Here is a 10,609-nt window from a genome sequence, read left to right on the forward strand (position 1 = left end):
AAATAAAAATGAGCAAAGCATCAGAACAGACATTTCTCCAAGGAGGATACACAAGTGGTCAATAAGCACATGGAAAGATACTCCACCTGACTAGTCCTAAGGAGAATGCAAATCAAAACCACACTGGGATAGAATTTCACACCCAATAGGGTGGGTGGCTAGGCTCAAAGTGACACCAAGTGTTGATAAGGATGTGGAGAAATCGGAACCCTCGTACACTACTGCTGGGAAATTTGTGCTTTCTTAAAAGTTGAAACCATAGTTACCATATGAACCAGCCATTCCTCTCATCGGTGTCTCCACCTTAGGAAGGAAGAAGGAAGAATCAATCTCTACACAGAAACTAGTACATAGGGACGCCGGTGGCTCAGTGGTTGAGCGTCTGCCTTTGGCTCAGGGCATGGTCCTGGAGTCCCAGGATTGAGTCCCGCATCGGGTTCCCTTCGAGAAGCCAGCTTCTCCCTCTGTCTGTGTCTCTGCCTCTCTCTCTCTGTCTCTCATGAATAAACAAATAAAATCTTTAAAAAAGAAAGAAAGAAACACGTACATACATGTTTACAGCAGCAAGACTGATAATAACTGAAAGATAGAAACCACCCAAGCATCCCAGCAATAGGTGAAAGGATGCATAAGGTGGCATATCCATGCAGAACAAATTTCTCAGCCATCAAAAGGAACAAAGTTTCTTTTCTTTTTTAAAGATTTATTTACGGGCAGCCCAGGTGGCTCAGCGGTTTGGTGCCTCCTTCGGCCTGGGGCGTGATCCTGGAGACCCGGGATCAAGTCCCACATCGGGCTCCCTGCATGGGGCCTGCTTATCCCTCTGCCTGTGTCTCTGCCTGTCTCACTCTCTCTCTCTGTGTCTCTCATGAATAAATAAATAAAATATTTAAAAATATATAAAGATTTATTTATTTATTCACGAGAGACAGAGAGAAGTAGAGACATAAACAGGTTCCCAGCAGGGAGCCTGATGCGGGACTCATCCTGGATCCCAGGATCATGCCCTGAGCCAAAGGCAGATGCTCAACTGCTGGTGTTCCAGGAATGAAGTTCTGATTGATATCGCCACTCAGATGGATCAAAAATACTGTGCTAAGTGCAAGAAGCCAGATACAAAAGGTCACATGACTGTGACCATTTCCATGTGATTCTATTTATATGAAATCTCTAGAACAGGAAAACCCGGGGACGGATAGTAGATGAGGGGCTACCTAGGACTAGTGGGGATGGGGTTTGGGGATTGGGAAGTTCTGGCTAATGGGTAGAGGATTTCTATTTGAGGTAATGAAAATCTTCCAAAATTGGTTGTGGTGAAGGTGGAACAGTTCTGTGCATTGAGTTATTTATTTATTTATTTATTTATTTATTTATTTATTTATTATTGGGGTTCAATTTGCCAAAAGTCATCCACTTTAATGGGTGAATTGTATGTGAATTATTTCTCACTGGAACACTAAAGAGAATGGTAGAGTCCTCAATGAAGCAAAAATACCTTCAGACAGTAGTCTTTGTGAGCCAGTTGTGGAGGGGCCAACTGTTCCATGGGATCAGGGAGCCAGGCTTTCCCAGTTGAAGCCCAGAAATATTACAGGTAGGTGAAGCAGGAGCAGCTGTCTTCTGTCTTCCCATCTGGAATTTATAGATGGCTCAGGGAAGGGTCTGGACTCCTAGGTGTGCTTGATGGGCTCCTAGGGGGTGGGGAGACACCAGCCGAGGTCTAGTTAATGCAAGTGAGACTTTCACTGAGGAAATGTGCAATACAGTTCTGTCCTTCTGGTGGCCCCCTAGGAGCCCAGGTCCTCTTTGAGGGTATTAGGGGCTGAGTTGTGTCCCCCACAAACTCATATGTTGAAGTCCTTACCCCCAGCACCTCAGAATGCAACCTGATTTGAAGATAGGGTCTTTATAGAGGGAATCAAGGTAATGAGGCCATTGGATAGGCCCTAATCCAACAGGACTGGTGTCCCTATAAAAACGGGAGATTAGAGGACAGGCATGCATACAAGGACAAGGACTTGGACATGGAGACGGTTGTATGCGGGTCTGGGAGACAGGCCCTTCCCCCAAGGCCCTCAGAAGGGATACCTTGATTTCTACTTCCAGCCTCCAGAACTGGGAGAGAATACATTTCTGTATAGGAACCCAGAAGGAGGTACTTTGTTGTGCCAGCCCCGGGACACAATAGAGAGGGCAGACAGAGGCTGTGCTGAACTGGGAGGGGCTTTGGTCCCGGAGTGGGGTGAGGGAAGAGCAGAGGGTGAGCCTGGCTGTGTGAGAGGACCCCCAAGGGCCTGGCCAGGATCTGGAGGCCCCCTGCATGGGTGCCCGAGGGTTGCAGGACCATGACACCCCCCTACCTACCCCAGGCCTCAGGGGACCTCAGGATAGCCTGGTCAGCTGGGCCTAGGTCGACAGTAAGTCATCCTGAACCTCTCCTGGGGGCTTTACCCTGTCCCCTGGCAGATAGGCTCCCCTCCAGCCACCCCTGCAGGGACCCATGGGGCAGTCTGTTCAGGTACCTGGCCTGGTAGGCCCATGCTAGGTGGCTTGCAGCTCCTGCTATACCCTGGGCCAGTTGGTTCTTGGAAACTTCTCTGGACTTTGGAGCTGGGATACATTCCATTTCAAGTGACCCGGTCGGCATTCCCCAGGCCCTTGGCCCCCAACTGGATTACTTCATTTCACAGAGCTCAGCAGGCATCAAAATCTGCTTTCCCAAAGCCTAGACTTTCCCACCGCCCCTCGCCTGGCTCAGGCTGAGGATGAGGATGGGGAAGGCCTGTTCCCAGGCTCTGAGATCCCTGCCCTAGCTCAGAGTGAAGGGGCCACAGCAAGGGCCCGGGGCGCCCACCCCCACCCAGGCCCCTCAGTGTTCCTGTCTGACCTTTGCTTCCATCTCTGTGTGTCACACACACACACACACACACACACACACACACACAAACACTCACATCCCCATATCTTGCCTTTAGGACAGGCTCCACCCTCCCTAATCCCGCCCCCCTCCCTCCCACCTCCAACTTCTTAAAAGAGGGGCTCTCTCTAGAGCTCCAACCTTGTCTGGAGAAACAGCAAGAAGGTAACTGACTCAGTGGAGGCCGGGGAGGGAGCTGCAGCCAAAGGGACTTTCTGTGGGGGTAGCAGAGGGGCCGCTTCTCTTTTCCTAACATGTGTTCCTCCCCTTCAGGTCATAGCCCCTGGAGTCTTTTCCTAACATGTGTTCCTCCCCTTCAGGTCATAGCCCCTGGAGCCCTGAAAGATCAAACCATGCACTTGGCCAATGTAAGCTAGAGCGGCAGGCCGGGGTGGGGGGATGAGGGGGTGGGGGGTGGTATGTCTGGGTGATGGTGGTGGTAGGAGTGGGGGGGAGGGGGCGGGAGGGGAAGGGGGTCATGGGGGAACCACTTCCCTGTGGAGCATCCCTCCCTCCCACTGCGCTGGCCCCAGGCCTGCTGATCCCTCCACATGCACCTGGCTCTGTCCCATTCTCTGGGGCCAGTGGGGTATCCCACTGGGGAGGCAGGAGTCTGAGGCTCTCAACAGGGCCCCAGTCTCATAATGACCCTGACCTTGTTTGGTCGAATCTCTGCCCTCACCATCTGGAAATTCTAAGTAATTGTTGACAAAAAAAACTCAGTCTCATTTTGTTCTGAGTCATTCACTTTATACAGCAAGTCCTGATTGTGGGTGATTTTCTGTCTGGGGTGAGCTATGGGGGCAGCTCTGTGTGTGTGTCTTTGGTTGTGTGAGGGGCACTGAGAACAGCGCAAGCTATGGGACAAGCAGTTACTCTAGGAGTTAGACACCACATGTTTGTGGGGCAGCTGGAGGATGGAAGGTCCAGAGGGCCAGAAAAAGCACCAATCCCCAAAGACTCTATACCCTAGAAACCTGAGGGGTGGGGGGCAGTGTTATCCTGCAAGTTGGTTTTGGTTTCCTTTTAAGATTTTATTTATTTATTTATTCATGAGAGACACAGGGAGAGGCAGAGACACAGGCAGAGGGAGAAGCAGGCTCCATGCAGGGACCCCGATGCGGCACTCGATCCTGGGACCCCAGGATCACAACCTGAGCCCAAGGCAGACTGTCAATCACTGAGCCCCCCCAGGCACCCCATCCTGCAAAGTTTTCAAATTCCTCTCAGATGCCTGGACCCGCAGCCCAGGACTTGAATCAGCCTCTGTGTCTATTCCTTCCTTTCGGGGTGGCCTGTAGCCTCCCCTACACCCTACCGGTCTCCTGCTACCACAAGTTTGACCAGATGCTCCAGGCGTCTCCTGGCCTTGTGGCAATGGGATTAGGGAATGACCCCAGGCTCGGTGGCCAGGCCCAGTCTGGGAGGATGGATTGAAGAGCAAATTGTTCCCACCGGCCCCTTGGGTCCTTCTTTTGCCCCATTTCATGTGACAACGGGCTGACAGGATCACTGACTGAAAAAGCGTGTGGACAGATGCCTGGGGACAGATGCCTGGGGAAAGGTGTTTGCCCACGGCCTGCGTGTGGCACTGATTCCCCGGGGCCGCGGAAACCAGCACCGCGGTTCACCCTCAGGTAGAGCCTTTTTTAAAAAAAAGTCAGCAGTCAGGAAGAGCTGCTGGCCACAGGCGTGTCTCTGTCACCGCCTCGGAGGACCGGATGCCACCACCTGTCCTCACCTCCACCAACCGAAGGGACAGAGAGGGTCAGGTATCGGGGGCCCCGGTCCACCTTGCACTCTCCACAGCAATGTTCCTACCTCTGCGTGTGTGTGTACATGTGCTTGTGTATGACACACAGGGTGGGGGTGGCAAGGTCACACGAGCCTGGATGTCACTGTTACCCCACAGAGACGCAGAACTCCCATGGAAATTCTACGTATCCAATTGGTAAGAAGCTCTTCCCGACGTGTGGTTGGGGGAGTGAGGGGTGTTGGGGCCCTGCGGGTGGACCTGGGACCCTGAGGGAGAAGGACCAGGTCTCTCCCATCTCTGCCTCTCCTCTCCGCACAGCGCAGGGTGGTAGATGATTTCTGCGACCAAAATCGAGATCAACCAGAAGGACAAGAACAGGTGGGTCACCGTGCCCCCACTCCCGTGCTCCCTCTGATTTGGCGTGGGTGGCTGGTTTCACGGTGATGGTGAAGATGGGGAAGAGGACGTGCTGCCCCAGGCTTCCTCGTTCCTTCCGCCGCAGAGAAATACTCTCTCAGTTCACACCTGTGTGGCAGGTGTGTGTGCCCAGGTGAGGAATGCCGGGGCCCAGGGGGGCTTAAGAAGGCATCCGAGTCACTGGGCATATTGATGACAGGCAGAGATGCCAGATGCCTGTCCCCAGAGCCCCAGGGCTGGAGCCAGTTACTGGGGACCGGCGCACAGGGAACAGGCTGGGGCTTGGGGATCAAACGGTGTGGGAGAAGCTGGGAGGTTTTAACTGGTGTGGCTTCTCCCCAACAGGAGCAGTTAGCGCTGATGGAGCTGGAGGTGAGAGTTTTGGGCCTCGGCCTCCTACCAAAGCTTAGCCCCTGGGGTGGTGCTCAGCCATGTCATTGGGTCTGAGCTCCTAGCTCCCTGGGGACTCACCTGGACCCCTGGAGGCCCCAGAGGGACTGCAAGACCGCAGGGGCAGGAGCAGGGCTGCAGCCTCCCACCCGCCCCTCCCCAGGACAGCATCAATGAGGCCTTGATTAACACCATGGATCTGCACTACCAGAGCAATAGTGAGGTGAGCGGGATGTGCCCACCGCGGCCCTCCTTGCTTCCCCTCCCCGTCCCCACCTGTCCTGAGCAGGGGGTGAACGGATGCTCCCAGGATGGGAGGTGGCAACCTTCCTGCCCGGCCTCAGTTCCATGTGTGAGCTAGGCGTGGACACGGGCACGCACGAGCGCCGTGTTTTATGCCACGGAGAGGAATCCGGGCCTGAGTCCTCGCGCGTGTGGCGCTGTTGGCAGGAAAGCCACAGCCTCCATTGGCAGGCTTCCATCTCCCAGAGTCTCACAAAGATTGAGAGTCCTCAGCCAGGGCCACAAACTGGACCTGGGGCTGCAACCCCCAGGGGGACCCTGAACAGCCCCCACCCCACCCCTGCAGGAACCTGCCCTTCCTGAGACGCTGTGGATGGAATTGCGCTCCAGAGTCTGCAGATCCTCTGTCCCTGTTCTGGAAGGGGAGGGTCCAGAGGCCTGTGACCCCGAAGAGCTTTTGTGACAAAGCCCTGAGGTTCTTTCTAAGGCTGCTATGCTACCTGCACCAGAAGTGGCAGTTGGCACTGGCCTGGGTGCGGGAGGTGGCTGCTGGTGTGCAGACCTTTTGCAGGGCGGTGGAGGTCATTATGCAGTGTTCTGCAGGAGGTGTTGCAGGATTTCTACTATGGTGTGACACAGGTCTTCAGGAGCACCATGCAGGCCTGATTAAGGCCCCTGCTCCCCACCCCTGGCCAGCCTCCTGCTCCAGGTCTGACCCATTGCTCTGGCTCTAGTGTCTTAATAAAAGCTGCTCGAATCATGAAGCACCTGGGTGGCTCAGTGGTTGAGCATCTGCCTTTGGCTCAGAATCACAACCCCCCCTCCCCGGACTCCCGCATCAGGCTCCCTCCCTGCAGGGAGCCTGCTTCTCCCTCTGCCTATGTCTCTGCCTCTCTCTTTGTCTCTCATGAATAAATAAATAAATCTTTCAAAAAAAAGCAAGTTGGTTGAATCAAATCTCAAATCGGGTGCTTGTTGGGTTGGGACCAGGGGTCCCCAGTGGTTGGCATGGGGCCGGGGCATGTGTCACATGAACCTGAGCTGGGGTCTCTTGACCTCTCTAATCTGATCTATACATGGGACACTGGTTACAGCTGGTCATGGACTTGTGCTGAGGACTGGAAGGTTATGGCCTTGCTTGCTGCATAGTAGAGACCCTGAATCTGTTTCTGGAGCAGCAGGGAGCCCAGGCCTGAGGAGCTCTCAGTCCTCATCTCCTGCCCTGGGTCTTCATCCTTCCCCAGGCCACGGAAACTCCATTCACCTTCCAAGATCAGAGACTTTGGGTTGGGGGGCACAGAGAGGGAGGGAGGGGGAAGGAGGATGGACCCCTGGCTGGGCCCTGCAGAAAGGCAACCTAGGGCCTAGGGCAGGGCAAGAGGCCCACAGGCCACTCAGGCCTGTGGCCTAGTGTGGGCCTACAAATGCTGGAACTGGGGAGAGGAGGCCAGGGCTGGAGGGGTGCAGCCAACTCATCATTTCTTTTCTTTTCTTTTCTTTTTAAGATTTATTTATTTAGGGGATCCCTGGGTGGCGCAGCGGTTTGGCGCCTGCCTTTGGCCCAGGGCCCGATCCTGGAGACCCAGGATGGAATCCCACATCGGGCTCCCGGTGCATGGAGCCTGCTTCTCCCTCTGCCTGTGTCTCTGCCTCTCTCTCTCTCTCTGTGTGACTATCATAAAAAAAAAAAAAAAAAAAAAAAAAAAGATTTATTTACTTATTTTTGTTTGTTTTGTTTTTAATTTATTTATTCATGATAGTCACAGAGAGAGAGAGAGGCAGAGACACAGGCAGAAGGAGAAGCAGGCTCCATGCACCGGGAGCCCGACGTGGGATTCGATCCTGGGTCTCTAGGATCGGGCCCTGGGCCAAAGGCAGGCGCCAAACCACTGCGCCACCCAGTGATCCCGATTTATTTATTTATTAATGAGAGACACAAACTGAGGGAGAGAGGCAGAGACATAGGGAGAGGGAGAAGCAGGCTTCCCACAGGGACCCTGACGTGGGACTTGAACCCAGATCCTGGGATCACGACCTGAGTCGAAGGCAGGCGCCCAACCACTGAACCACCCAGGCATCCCTCTTTTCTTTCTTTTTTTAAAATATTTATTTATGAGCGCGGGAGATAGCACATACCCATGGCTGCAAGAGTGTGTGGGGAGGTGCAGAGAGAGTTTCTTTCTCATCTGCTGAGTTTGGAGCCCAAAGCAATTCTGGACTAGACTTCCTGAGATGATGACCTCATCTGAAACTGACTGAGCTTCAACGAGCCCCACCTCCCTTTCCCCAAGCTTCTCCATCCCCCACTGAATTCCTGCCTCTGGCCCTGCACATAGATTTTGCATTGAGACTGTCTGGCAGCAGCTGAGGTGCAGCTTGTGGGGGGGGGGGGCTCCAGGGCCCTAAGAACAACGGGCCAGGTGGGAAGGGGCTTGGGAGCCAGGGGCCTCAAGGTCTGGGGGCATTTCTGTGACTCAGCATCCCAATTCCCTGGGTCCCAATTCTCTGTCCGCCAGCTTCTTCAGACCCTTTGGATCATAGGAATAAACTCTTGATTCTTAGAAAAATCACCTCCCTGGAGGCCACCTGTGAGTGCAGCAGGAGGTAATGGCTAGACCATACATAACCTGATCATCTTCAAGGACCCTGGTTGCTCACAGACCCTGACCTGCAGGAAGAGGACGAGGGAGTACTTATTGACCATGGCCCTTTCTTTCCAAGTCAAAAGACCCCCCAATATGTGGGTTCCTGTTGACAGAGGCCCGTGCAAGCCTACATCTTCTTTTACTTTCAGGAGAAACTTCTGACAGCCTTTTACACAGGAAGGCCCATCTCATGCCTGGGTCCCCAGCTCCAAGGGGTCACCCAGTGCCAGGGCCTGATCCAGCACTTACTTCCCCTTGACCATGTCCTCTTCCTACTTGCTGTCAGCATCCAGGTTCTAGATCCTTGCCTTGCATTTTCAAGTGACCCTGTGTCAAACTGCCACTTCATCTTATGACTTCACACTGAACTCCCTTGACAAAACCCTCCTCCTGTGCTGAAGCCATCAGGGGCTTTTATGACCCCATGGCCCCATCAAGCTTACCATCATCTGGAGCCTAGACAGCTTCTAGGGTCTTCTAATTGATCTCCCTGGTTTTAGCTCTTTCAAGCCAAATCTATCTAGCACCAGGGTCAAAGCAATTTCATTGCAAAGTGAAGTAACTCACGGTCTAAAACCCTCCCCTCTTCCTATCACAAATATACTCTGACCTTGGCCTATAAGGCCCCCGTTTGTGTCATTGGGTTCCTACAGAGCTCCCCCATAGACAGTGTTCTTCAGCTGCCTGCTCAGTAGCTCAGGACGTTTGCACATACTGTTTGTTCCCTCTGCTGGGGGTGGCCTTCCCCCAGTTCTTCTCTGGCTGCCTCCCCCTTCTATTTCAGGCCTGTTCTCCTCAATAGCCCAGCACATTCCCTAGTACATAGTAGGTACTCAAGAAATAATAAAGCCTTCAAATGATCTGGGTCCTCCCAGTTCCTTACTCTCATTCTTTGTTGACTCAAAAAATTTCCTTCTCTGAGGTCTTCCATTAGTCTGATTTCCTCTATGACATCTGGTGACTTGCTCTACCCTATCTAACTTTCCTCCCAACCCCCAAAAGCATAGACCTTCCCCAGGCTCAGAGTTTCCCACTCAGTTGTGCCCAAGAACCATCTCTACTTTCCCAGATTTGGGGCCAAAGCTTCCCCAAGTCCTGTGAGCCCCTGTTGACAAGTTCACTTTATATTCGAAGCATCTGCTAAACAGCAGCTATGTGTTAGGTGGAGGGACAAAGACAACCTAGAAATAGAATATGGGTAAAAAGCCACAGACAGAAGCAAGAAGGGTGTGTGTGCATTCTGTAGTTGAGGGAGGCGGTTTTCTTTCCTGTAGCCTTTTTTAAAAAGATTTATTTGGATCCCAGGACCCTGGGATCATGCCCTGAGCCAAAGGTAGATGCTCAACCATTGAGCCACCCAGACACCCCTCTTTCCTGTAGTCTTAGAAGTGACATGATTTTAGGGATACCTAAAAAGGCAGACACTCAACTGCTGAGCCACCCAGGTGTCCTGAATAAAGTCTTTTCTTTTAAGGTTTTATTTATTTATTCATTCATGAAAGACAGAGAGGCAGAGACCTAGGCAGAGGGAGAAACAGGCTCCCTGAGGGGAGCCCGATGTGGGACTCAATCCCAGGACTCTGGGATCACGACCTGAGTCAAAGGCAGATGCTCAACCACTGGGCCACTCAGGCATCTCCAAATAAATAAAATCTTAAAAAAAAAAAAAAAGTCACATGATTTTAAACCTGTCTACTAGTCTGGAAAAAAATCTATCCTCTAGAGTGGAGAACAGGCCAAGATTGTCCGGTGGGTAGGAGGGGAAATTGGCCAAACCAGGTTTGGGTTTACAGGATTATGGGTTGTTAGGGCTCTCCAGCCCACGACCATACCTGGCCACCAGGCAGGTTTCATTTCATCTGCTAGCATCTTCACTTTGAACTGGTCATACCTCCATTCCAAAAACAAGGTTTCCCGCAATAAGCCAGGATCTGGGATGTTAATTTTATTCCATTTTAATTAATTTAAATTGCCACATATGACTAGAGGATACTGTATGGGACAGCACAGATTAGGGGCAGACTCCAGAGAAGGAAGAATTATAGGGTGGCATTCCTTGGCCTTACTCACAACTGGCTCTGACAGCTGGCACACCTGTCACACACCCCTGACTCTGGGCCTTTCTGGGTGTAGGGGTGGTGGTGGACTCCCTCCAGGCCTACTTCTTTTTTTTTTTTTTTTTAATTTATTTATGATAGTCACAGAGAGAGAGAGAGAGAGAGAGAGAGAGAGAGAGAGAGG

Source organism: Nyctereutes procyonoides, unplaced genomic scaffold, assembly GCF_905146905.1.
Source record: "Nyctereutes procyonoides isolate TBG_1078 unplaced genomic scaffold, NYPRO_anot_genome, whole genome shotgun sequence".
Classification (NCBI taxonomy): Eukaryota; Metazoa; Chordata; class Mammalia; order Carnivora; family Canidae; genus Nyctereutes; species Nyctereutes procyonoides.